The sequence below is a fragment of the Castor canadensis genome, chromosome 3, assembly GCF_047511655.1.
Source record: "Castor canadensis chromosome 3, mCasCan1.hap1v2, whole genome shotgun sequence".
Taxonomy (NCBI): domain Eukaryota; kingdom Metazoa; phylum Chordata; class Mammalia; order Rodentia; family Castoridae; genus Castor; species Castor canadensis.
This window is the reverse complement of record NC_133388.1, coordinates 46,493,361-46,505,405: the sequence shown is the minus strand read 5'-3', so window position 1 is coordinate 46,505,405 and position 12,045 is coordinate 46,493,361. Positions and strand designations below refer to the sequence as shown.

At 40.4% G+C, this 12,045-nt stretch overlaps 1 pseudogene; it reads right to left on the bottom strand.

The window, feature by feature from the left end:
* Positions 1-12,045, bottom strand: part of LOC141421565 (zinc finger protein DPF3-like) — a 116,063-nt pseudogene that overhangs the window by 53,302 nt on the left and 50,716 nt on the right.

The window sequence follows — 12,045 nt, the reverse complement described above, 5'->3', positions numbered from 1 at the left end:
ATGGGAACAGCTCATGTCTTTGAGCACCCAAATCATTCTCAATTTGTAGGGACTGGTTGAAAAGCCTTGGACAGGTTGCTTGCAGGGGAGAAATGCTTCCATTTTCCTGTGTTTCTCTCTCCCTAACTTGGACATTTCTCTGTCACATTCACGCTTCCTGATTGTGACTAAAAAGAAGTCTTTCCATTTGTGGGATCAGCCTTTACCAGCAGGGAATCTTCCTCCTCAGGATCCCCAAGGTCTGCTGCAATCTTTCATTATTTACGGGCTAACATTAATCAGGGTCTCACAGGCTGCAAATCTGTAAAAGGAAGCAGATATGTGAGCAGAAATACCAGCCAGACAGTAAACGATAAACGGATTCACCCACTTTAATATGATTCCCTCTGGCCTTCACTTTCCTCCATGCCTTTGCTTTACCTCCAGGAATAGAAAACTTACCTGGGGAAGGCGGAAGACAAAAGCTAGCAGAATTACATTACAGAGGGTTAACCCATATATCAGTTGCTACTTGGATTGTTTAATCAGTTTCTAACTCATTCATTGCCATCGTCAAGGAGGCAAATAATTCTCTGCAAGAAAAGTGTTGGCTGTTTGGGGGAGGCTGAGGAGCTGGGCACCCTCTGTGGTCTGTTGAGTATGGACTTTCCTCAGCCACTAGATCTCGAAGACAGCTGCATGGCATACCGATTGTCTCTACAGATAGTCTCCCAAACCCAGTACACCTGCAAAAATCTTACACTGCCTATAAAATGTGCTTCACCCAATTCCAGAAGTACCAGTGTCCCTTTGGAGTATCCTCTCCAATTGCCATCTTTGCCATTTTTAGTAATTTCTTACTACAAGCATGAGACAGATGAAAACCTTTCAAATGGTGAACATAAATTAGAGGTGTGGTTATTAAATTTAGGAGCTGAAAGCAAACCCAAGCTAAGTTTCACAATTGATATGAACGAGATGTAAAATGCACTGATACAATCACAACTTAGGTAGCTTCCTGCATAAAAGTGATCAAAGAATCCCAAATACATCAACCCCCCAAAACACTCAGGGCATCCAGTCTCCTCCTCTGTTATCTCCTATCTTCTTAGAGATTTCCTGCAATATCTGATTTCCTCTCCATTCATAAAATCTCCAAGACACCAAAGAATCTTATTATCTCCAATGCCCTGTCCCCTGTGATTGTATGAGAATGAAGAAGTTAAAGATCCTGACAATCCTTCACAGTATTCGCCAACAAAAGACCATTGGTAGAATATCCTATCGAGTTAAGAACTCAAATACTGTAAGAAATTAAAACTTCAGAAATGAAGAGTAGAGAAAAGAGTAGAGATCCTGTTTGTTTAAAGAAGCAGGATCCTGTTTAAATAAGCAGGATCCAATTCCTCTGAAGAAAAGTTTCTTGCAAGCATTCTCAATTATATTTATCTGTATTGATTGTTGGCCATACAAAGTACCTATCCAAGCGAGTGAGGAAAGGGCTACAATTGCACTTTACACCGTGGAGTTTGAAGTTGTGATATGGCAAGCCAGCAGGGTGAGGAATGCGTTTTTGGTCTGGCAATGGCCAGTACGGAAACTGACAGCAAACAGCTTTGCTTTATTTTCAAAGAAATCCTTTTTGTTTCAGTTGCTACTCTCTTGTGGCAATGAACTCAAAGCATCCTTACATCTTGGCAAATGGCATGGAGGAACTAACAGCTCACGCATCTGGTTCGCTAACACTCTTTAGAATTTAGGATTGGTTCTGAGGTGAAGGTTCTCCCAGGGCCATCTCTCAATTCCCAGCTAGCAATGACCATGTGGAAGGCACTCTGCTGACATCACTGTTATGATCCTTCTCACTGATCAATGTGCACACTGCCTCTCTTCCCCACATTAAGTGATCAACTCCTGCAGGTCCATTGCTGGATCATCTATGTGCTTGCTTATGTGCTGGAAATGGTTACTGACAATTTGTGGGATGAATAAATTAGAAAGGGACGGCAGAGATGCAAACAGGTATCACAGTGATGCCCCCTAGGACCTCATCCCGTGAGTAGTGTTTTCTTCCCCTGTGGCAGAATTATCTGTCACCCTGGATGTCATTCACCACCCTTGGTTTAGTTACCAACTTCTCAAATAGAAGAATTGGTCTGTGTCCAAATGCAGGGGTCAGTCATCTGACCTGAACTCAGGGCCAGCTCTCAGAGTACTCAAGAGTGAGTAGCTGAGGGTCCTAATATTGCTGGAAGAATAACAGTGTACACGAGTGTTTTAGTTTGGATATGAAGTATCCCCTGAATAAGGCTCATGTATTGAAAGGCTTGGTTCCCAGTGAAGCAGTGTTCAGAGGTGGGACTTTGGGGAAAGTGACTGGATAATAAGAGCTCTGACTATATCAATGGCTTCACTCATGGATGAATTAAAAATCTGAGTAGACTGCTAGGAGGTGGTAGAACTGTGGAAAGTAGAGTCTAGTTGGAGGAGGTGGATCACTGGGGGTGTGCCTTTGAAGGGTATGTCATTGAAGGGTACATCTTAGCACTGGTCCCTTCTTATTACGCTTCTCTGCCTCTTGGCCATCATGAGGTGATCAGCTCTGCTCCACTGTGCCCTCTCTACCATATTACTTTGCCTTCCACAGGCCCGGAAACACGGAGCCATGTGACCACAGGCTGAGACCTCTGAAATTGTGAGCCGAACTAAATCTTTACTCCCTTAACTTGTTTCTCTCAAGTATTTGTCATAGCAACAGAAGTCAACAGAAAATTTTGGTAGTCATTGCTGTGACTAACTGACAATGTGGTTCAGAGCCTTTGGAAATGATTCATGGACATGGGCTACAGAAAATTTAGAAAGCTGCAAGCAGAGTTTAATGGGCAATTCTGGTGGGAGCTCAGATCAGAAGGCTGATAGCAATGTGGGTAGTAAGTACTATGCTCATGAAGTTTCAGATGGGACTGAGGAAGGACTCTTCAGAGAACTGGACTAGAAACCTTTCATGTTACATAGTGGCAAAGAACTTGTCTACCTATTGTTCATGTCCTAGACTTTGTGGGAGGCTGAGTTTAAAGGTGATGTACTAATTAATCTGGTAGAGAAGATTTTAAGGTATCCCAGCATTCAGGTTGTGGTGTTTTTGCCAGCTGCTTTTAGCCAGATTTAAGTGACAATTTGGAACAAAAAGCAGAGAAAAAGATTTTTCAATCGAGCAATTTGGTCAGAAAAGAAGCATGTGTAATGTTGGGGCCAAGGAAATTGAGGTTCTTAAAGAGATTAATGCCATTAAAAAGAAACCAATGCCAGGTGTGGTGGCTCATCCCTGTAATCTTACTTGGGAAGCAGAGATGGGGAGGATCACAGTTCAAGGACAGACAGAACAAAAAGCTCATGAGATGTCATCTAAATCAATAAAAGCTGGACGTGGTGGCACATGCCTGTCATCCCAGCTACATAGGAAGAGTAAATAGGAGAATCAAGGTCCAGGTCCACCCAAGCATAAATGCAAGACCCTATTCAAAAAATATCTAAAGCCAAAAAGGACTGAGGGTGTGGCTAAAGTGGTAGAGCACCTGCCTGGTGAGCACAAGGCCCTGAGTTCAAACCCCACACCACATGTGAAGGAGGAGGAAGAGGAGGAGAAACCACCAAGTACTTTTCAGTGGGGCAGTAGGAAAGATGCCTGGGGCCCCAGGAAACAGTGAGACCCCAGTCATTGCACAGTCAAGCATGTAAAGCTGTTTGAAAGACTTTCCTTTAGACCAGAGTGTTGGGGTACTCTACGTGCACTAGGCAGCCTAGGGAAGTGTTTTCCCAGTTGAACCACCGGGCACTCAGAGGCCACTGTACCATGGTCCAAAGGGGCCCAGCTACTGCTTGAGCTGACAGCCAACCTTGGCATTATCTATGTGATGCTGGTTCTGCAAGCGTACTGAATGAGAGTTACAGGATCCTGGAGGCTTCCACCCAGATTTCAAAGGAAAGCCTGAGAGGCCAGGCAATGTGAGACAGGGTTGGAGTCCCTTTATGTAGCCCTGAGAAGGTAAGACATGAAGTTGTGTGGGAGAAGCCTAAATTTCAATGGAGACTCAAGGAAGTTGGAGGTGCTAGGAGTGTGAAATGTCTGCTGAGGAAAGCTGCAGGCAACAAGTGGAGCAGCTCAAGAGACAGGCCCTGAGGGCTGCTGCTGACAAGACCATATAGGTGGTGCTAGCCAAGACCTTGGAAGATCACATCCTGCTACTACATTCCCTGATGTTAGATATGGGCCACCAGGATTTAATGTTTGCTCTGCTGAATTCCTGTCCCACTTTGGTCAGATTCTTCCTTGCTATTCTCCTAGTCCTCTGTTTTGGAGAGGGAATGTGCATTCTGTACCATTATATCTTGGAAGTATGTAACTTAGTTTTTCCATTTTATTTTTACAGGGGCTCACAGCTAACAGTTTGCCTTGAGACTCAGAGGAGTCTTTGGACTTGAAATTTTGAACAGTGTTGGAATTGTTCAGACTTTGAGGATTCTTTAACCTGGACTAGCTATGAGCCTTTTGATGCCAGGGGTAGAATGTTATGATTTGTATGTGAAATATCCCCCACAGGCCCAGCCTGGAACTGAGCGGTGGAGGGGGAGAGAGGATATAGGAAGGGGGGAGGGTGGAGAAATGACCTAAACAATGTATGCACATGTGAATAAATGAATAAAAAAAAATTTTTTTAAAAGACAAAAAAATTGGAGTTTCTAGGGAAACAGGTGATAAGGCTACATGTTCTAAGAGAACCTTTAAAATGTTTCTAAGGCGAGAGGCCAAATTCAGGTGAACAGTGTTTCTCCTTGGGCTTTGCATCCTCTCTCCTTTTCAATGTTCACTGTTCTTTCCTCTGATGTCCCCAGCTCTGCTTGTTCTGTCAGCTCCAGAGTCAACCTGCCCCTGCTTCATGACAATACTCATCCAGAGCTGACCCTGCTTCCCCTGGTCCCTCAGCATCATTCAGCACAAGTCCAGATGCTGTGACACCCTCCCCAACATCTGTTGTCCAGATCTCCCGGCCCCTCAGGATTCTGCAGGATGGTGGGATACTCTCATAGCCCAGCAAGCAGCCACTCAAACTTTGCTGAACTTCAGGTGTGTTCCTGATGGTCCTCATCTGATGGAATTCCCCTGTAGACACAATGAAATGGATCCTGAAATCTTGAAACTGAATAGCGAAAAGGAGCAACAGGAATCTTCATTCATTCACAGAATATTGGACACATAAAGGTTGAGATTGGAGTTTGAGTTGACTTACTGCTATAGTTTGGCTCTTGAGTCCTCCTAAGGCCCAAGTGTTGAAGGTTTGGTCCCCAGCCTGGGGAGCTCCCGGGAGGTGGTAGAAACTTTATGGGGTGGGGCCTGGTGGGAGGAAGTCAGGTCACCGGGGAGGGTGCCACTGAAGCAGATATGGGGACCCTGGCCCTTTCCTCTGTCTCTTTGCTTCCCAGTGACCATGAGGGGAACAGGTGTCCTCTGCATGCGCTCCTGCCATGTACTGTGCCATCTCAGGTCCAAATCAACAGGGCCGAGGACTAGGGACTGAAACCTCTGAAAGCATGAGCCCAAATAAAGCTTTCCCCCTTTTACATTGATTATTTTAGGTATTCTGTGACAGCAAGCGCAGCTGAGTACCATACAACGTGAGCTCTAGTCCTGAAGGTGCTCAAATTCTGTTCTCAAATTCATTGTAATGCACAGACAATATCAGTTTCTACTTCACAAGATTGTGGTGAAAATCAAATTAGTGTAGACAGACTATGGGCTTTGGCTCCACAGACTCAGCATTAAGTATTAACCTTGCTGGTGATAATCCATGTGGCTTTAAGCAAGTGATTTAATCTTTTCTGAGCCTTGATTCCTACTCTGTAAAACAAGGCTGGCAATATTTTCCTCATGGAAATTTTGTTAAGATAAAGATGAATAACATGAGTACCTGGGAAAAAAAGATTTTCAACAATGATGGTATCCTTGGATTGTTAACTAATGTCCTTGGATTATAAATCAAAATATTGAGAAAGAAAGGAAAAAATTAGCAAGAATGAAGAAAAGAAAGTTGCATGTTAGCTGCTCACCACTATGAATTGTTGGATGTTCCCTGGAACATTACAGATGAGTCCCAACAGATGCTACTTGTTTAAAGGGTGGTCAGATTTCACATTCTTCACAACACAGGACCAGTGGTCTGATTCATCCTTTTTCTTCCCTAAATGTTTATTTTGTGATGTTAAGAAAGTAGAACTCATGCAAATTTAAGTATAAAATTCACCCACTTATTCTTGCTTTCTTTTGCAAGTCATTAAAGGCTGGAAAGGACTCTTCCCTTAGGATCTGTCTGAGAAATGCAATAAATGTGTTAACTGAAATTTTTACTAGATTTTTCTATATGGTGACAAACATTCATTTTTTATGGTGCTGTGAAATCATAAGAAAACAGTTTTTTAAAAGTTTCTGGCTTTGACTGTGTAAGCTTTCTTACATTGTAATTTCCACTAGTGTTGTAATAATGCTTTTTATACAAAGAAATAGTAGCTTAGAATAGTTGCAAATAGCGAAAGCTGAAAAATTCAACTACTATATACTTATGTGTAAAAAAGAAACATTTACACAAAAGAAAAACAAAGATAAAAGAAAACCAAACAGAGTGGGGAGGGCTGGTGGAGTGGCTCAGGTAGTAAAGTGCCTGCAAAGCAAGCATGAAGCCCTGATTTCAAACCCCATGACAGCCAAAAACTAAAAAATAACCAAATGGAACAGAGAAATGGATGCAATTAATAAGTCAGATGGAAATTTAGTACCTAAAAGTTGAAAAGAACTGAAGGAACATTTCTTTGGACAATAACTAGAGTTCATAGATAAGTAAATATTTCCCATAAGTGAAAAATGAGAACAAAAGATGAAAGAATTCACTAATTCCTGAAACATTTCACCCTCTGTTAAGCCTATGTGGTTGAGGGCTATATATTTTTTTAAATTTTTTTTTTCATTTTTCTTTTATTATTCATATGTGCATACAAGGCTTGGTTCATTTCTCCCCCCTGCCCCCACCCCCTCCCTTACCACCCACTCCACCCCCTCCCGCTCCCCCCCCTCAATACCCAGCAGAAACTATTTTGCCCTTATCTCTAATTTTGTTGTAGAGAGAGTATAAGCAATAATAGGAAGGAACAAGGGGTTTTGCTGGTTGAGATAAGGATAGCTATACAGGGCATTGACTCACATTGATTTCCTGTGCATGGGTGTTACCTTCTAGGTTAATTCTTTTTGATCTAACCTTTTCTCTAGTTCCTGGTCCCCTTCTCCTATTGGCCTCAGTTGCTTTAAGGTATCTGCTTTAGTTTCTCTGCATTAAGGGCAACAAATGCTAGCTAGTTTTTTAGGTGTCTTACCTATCCTCACCCCTCCCTTGTGTGCTCTCGCTTTTATCATGTGCTCATAGTCCAATCCCCTTGTTGTGTTTGCCCTTGATCTAATGTCCACATATGAGGGAGAACATATGATTTTTGGTCTTTTGGGCCAGGCTAACCTCACTCACAATGATGTTCTCCAGTTCCATCCATTTACCAGCGAATGATAACATTTCGTTCTTCTTCATGGCTGCATAGAATTCCATTGTGTATAGATACCACATTTTCTTAATCCATTCGTCAGTGCTGGGGCACCTTGGCTGTTTCCATAACTTGGCTATTGTGAATAGTGCCGCAATAAACATGGATGTGCAGGTGCCTCTGGAGTAACAGTCTTTTGGGTATATCCCCAAGAGTGGTATTGCTGGATCAAATGGTAGATCGATGTCCAGCTTTTTAAGTAGCCTCCAAATTTTTTTCCAGAGTGGTTGTACTAGTCTACATTCCCACCAACAGTGTAAGAGGGTTCCTTTTTCCCCGCATCCTCGCCAACACCTGTTGTTGGTGGTGTTGCTGATGATGGCTATTCTAACAGGGGTAATTTGCATTTCCTTAGTATGGTTTTAATTTGCATTTCCTTTATTGCTAGAGATGGTGAGCATTTTTTCATGTGTTTTCTGGCCATTTGAATTTCTTCTTTTGAGAAAGTTCTGTTTAGTTCACATGCCCATTTCTTTATTGGTTCATTAGTTTTGGGAGAATTTAGTTTTTTAAGTTCCCTGTATATTCTGGTTATCAGTCCTTTGTCTGATGTATAATTGGCAAATATTTTCTCCCACTCTGTGGGTGTTCTCTTCAGTTTAGAGACCACTCCTTTTGATGAACAGAAGCTTTTTAGTTTTATGAGGTCCCATTTATCTATGCTATCTCTTAGTTGCTGTGCTGCTGGGGTTTCATTGAGAAAGTTCTTACCTGTACCTACTAACTCCAGAGTATTTCCTATTCTTTCTTGTATCAACTTAAGAGTTTGGGGTCTGATATTAAGACCCTTGATCCATTTTGAGTTAATCTTGGTATAGGGTAATATACATGGATCTAGTTTCAGTTTTTTGCAGACTGCTAACCAGTTTTCCCAGCAGTTTTTGTTGAAGAGGCTGCTATTTCTCCATCGTATATTTTTAGCTCCTTTGTCAAAGATAAGTTGCTCATAGTTGTGTGGCTTCATATCTGGATCTTCTATTCTGTTCCACTGGTCTTCATGTCTGTTTTTGTGCCAGTACCATGCTGTTTTTATTGTTATTGCTTTGTAATATAGTTTGAAGTCAGGTATTGTGATACCTCCTGCATTGTTCTTTTGACTGAGTATTGCCTTGGCTATTCGTGGCCTCTTGTGTTTCCATATAAATTTAATGGTAGATTTTTCAATCTCTTTAATGAATGTCATTGGAATTTTGATGGGAATTGCATTAAACATGTAGATTACTTTGGGGAGTATCGACATTTTTACTATGTTGATTCTACCAATCCATGAGCATGGGCGATCTCTCCACTTTCTATAGTCTTCCTCAATCTCTTTCTTCAGAAGTTTATAGTTTTCCTTGTAGAGGTCTTTCACATCTTTTGTTAGGTTTACACCTAGGTATTTGATTTTGTTTGAGGCTATTGTAAATGGAATTGTTTTCATACATTCTTTTTCCGTTTGCTCATTGTTAGTGTATAGAAATGCTAATGATTTTTCTATGTTGATTTTATATCCTGCTACCTTGCTATAGCTATTGATGATGTCTAGAAGCTTCTGAGTAGAGTTTTTTGGGTCTTTAAGGTATAGGATCATGTCATCTGCAAATAGGGATATTTTGACAGTTTCTTTACCTATTTGTATTCCTTTTATTCCTTCTTCTTGCCTAATTGCTCTGGCTAGGAATTCCAGTACTATGTTGAATAGGAGTGGAGATAGTGGGCATCCTTGTCTGGTTCCTGATTTTAGAGGGAACGGTTTTAATTTTTCTCTGTTAAGTATAATGCTGGCTGTAGGTTTGTCATATATAGCTTTTATAATGTTGAGGAACTTTCCTTCTATTCCTAGTTTTCTTAGAGCTTTTATCATGAAATGATGTTGGATCTTATCAAAGGCTTTTTCTGCATCTATTGAGATGATCAAGTGGTTTTTGTCTGTGCTTCTGTTAATGTGGTTTATTACGTTTATTGATTTTCGTATGTTGAACCACCCCTGCATCCCTGGGATGAAGCCTACCTGGTCGTGGTGAATAATCTTTTTGATGTGTTGCTGAAATCGATTTGCCATTATTTTGTTGAGGATTTTTGCATCAATGTTCATTAAGGAAATTGGCCTATAGTTCTCCTTTTTGGAGGTGTCTTTGCCTGGTTTTGGGATAAGTGTAATACTGGCTTCATAAAATGTGTTTGGCAGTTTTCCTTCCCTTTCTATTTCATGGAACAGTTTAAGGAGGGTTGGTATCAGTTCTTCTTTAAAGGTCTGATAGAATTCAGCAGAGAATCCATGAGGTCCTGGACTTTTCTTTTTTGGGGAGACTCTTGATTGCTGCTTCAATTTCATTTTGTGTTATAGGTCTATTCAAGTGATTAATTTCCTCTTGGTTCAGTTTTGGATGATCATATGTATCTAGAAATCTGTCCATTTCTTTTAGATTTTCAAATTTATTTGAATATAGGTTCTCAAAGTAGTCTCTGATGATTTCCTGGACTTCCATGGTGTTTGTTGTTATCTCCCCTTTTGCATTCCTAATTCTACTAATTTGGGTTTTTTCTCTCCTCATTTTAGTCAGGTTTGTCAGGGGTCTATCAATCTTGTTTATTTTTTCAAAGAACCAACTTTTTGTTTCATTAATTCTTTGTATGGTTTTTTTGGTTTCTATTTCGTTGATTTCAGCTCTTATTTTTATTATTTCTCTCCTTCTATTTGTTTTGGGATTTGCTTGTTCTTGTTTTTCTAGGAGTTTGAGATGTATCATTAGGTCATTGATTTGGGATCTTTCAATCTTTTTAATATATGCACTCATGGCTATAAACTTTCCTCTCAAGACTGCCTTAGCTGTGTCCCATAGGTTCCGGTAGGTTGTGTTTTCATTTTCATTGACTTCCAGGAACATTTTAATTTCCTCTTTTATTGCATCGATGATCCATTCTTCATTAAGTAATGAGTTATTTAGTTTCCAGCTGTCTGCATGTTTTTTGTCTTTACTTTTGTTGTTGAGTTCTACTTTTACTGCATTGTGATCAGATAGTATGCATGGTATTATTTCTATTTTCTTGTATTTGCTGAGGCTTGCTTTGTGCCCTAGGATATGATCTATTTTGGAGAAGGTTCCATGGGCTGCTGAGAAGAATGTATATTGTGTAGAAGTTGGATGAAATGTTCTGTAGACATCTACTAGGTCCACTTGATCTATTGCATATTTTAGATCTTGGATTTCTTTATTGAGTTTTTGTTTGGATGACCTATCTATTGATGATAATGGAGTGTTAAAGTCTCCCACAACCACTGTGTTGGCGTTTATATATGCTTTTAGGTCTTTCAGGGTATGTTTGATGAAATTGGGTGTGTTGATATTGGGTGCGTACAGATTGATGATTATTATTTCCTTTTGGTCTATTTCCCCTTTTATTAGTATGGAATGTCCTTCTTTATCTCGTTTGATCAATGTAGGTTTGAAGTCTACTTTGTCAGAGATAAGTATTGCTACTCCTGCTTGTTTTCGGGGGCCATTGGCTTGGTAAATCTTCTTCCAGCCTTTCATCCTAAGCATATGCTTATTTCTGTCGGTGAGATGAGTCTCCTGTAAGCAACAAATTGTTGGATCTTCTTTTTTAATCCATTTTGTCAAACGGTGTCTTTTGATGGTTGATTTAAGTCCATTTACATTAAGCATTAGTACTGATAGGTATGTGGTGATTCCTGCCATTTAGTTTTCTTAGTTGTTTGAAGGTTTGATTGTATGTACCTAACTTGATGTTACTCTCTTCTGTCTTGCTTTTTGTTATCCTGTGGTTTGGTGCTGCCTGCCTTTTCATGGTTAAGTTGGGTGTCACTTTCTGTGTGCAGGATCCCTTGCAGAATCTTTTGTAATGGTGGCTTTGTGGTCACATATTGTTTTAGTTTCTGCTTATCATGGAAGACTTTTATTGCTCCATCTATTTTGAATGATAGCTTTGCTGGGTAGAGTATCCTGGGGTTGAAGTTATTTTCATTCAGTGCCCGGAAGATCTCACCCCACGCTCTTCTTGCTTTTAATGTTTCTGTTGAGAAGTCTGCTGTGATTTTGATGGGTTTACCTTTGTATGTTACTTGTTTTTTCTCTCTTACAGCCTTCAATATTCTTTCCTTAGTTTCTGAACTTGTTTTAATGATGATATGTCGTGGAGTAGTTCTATTTTGATCTGGTCTGTTTGGTGTCCTGGAGGCCTCTTGCATTTGTATGGGAATATCTTTCTCTAGATTTGGGAAATTTTCTGTTATTATTTTGTTGAATATATTACGCATTCCCTTCGCTTGCACCTCTTCTCCTTCTTCGATGCCCATGATTCTCAAGTTTGGTCTTTTGATGGAGTCAGTGAGTTCTTGCATTTTCTTTTCACAGGTCTTGAGTTGTTTAATTAATAGTTCTTCAGTTTTTCCTTTAATTACCATTTCATCTTCAAGTTCTGAGA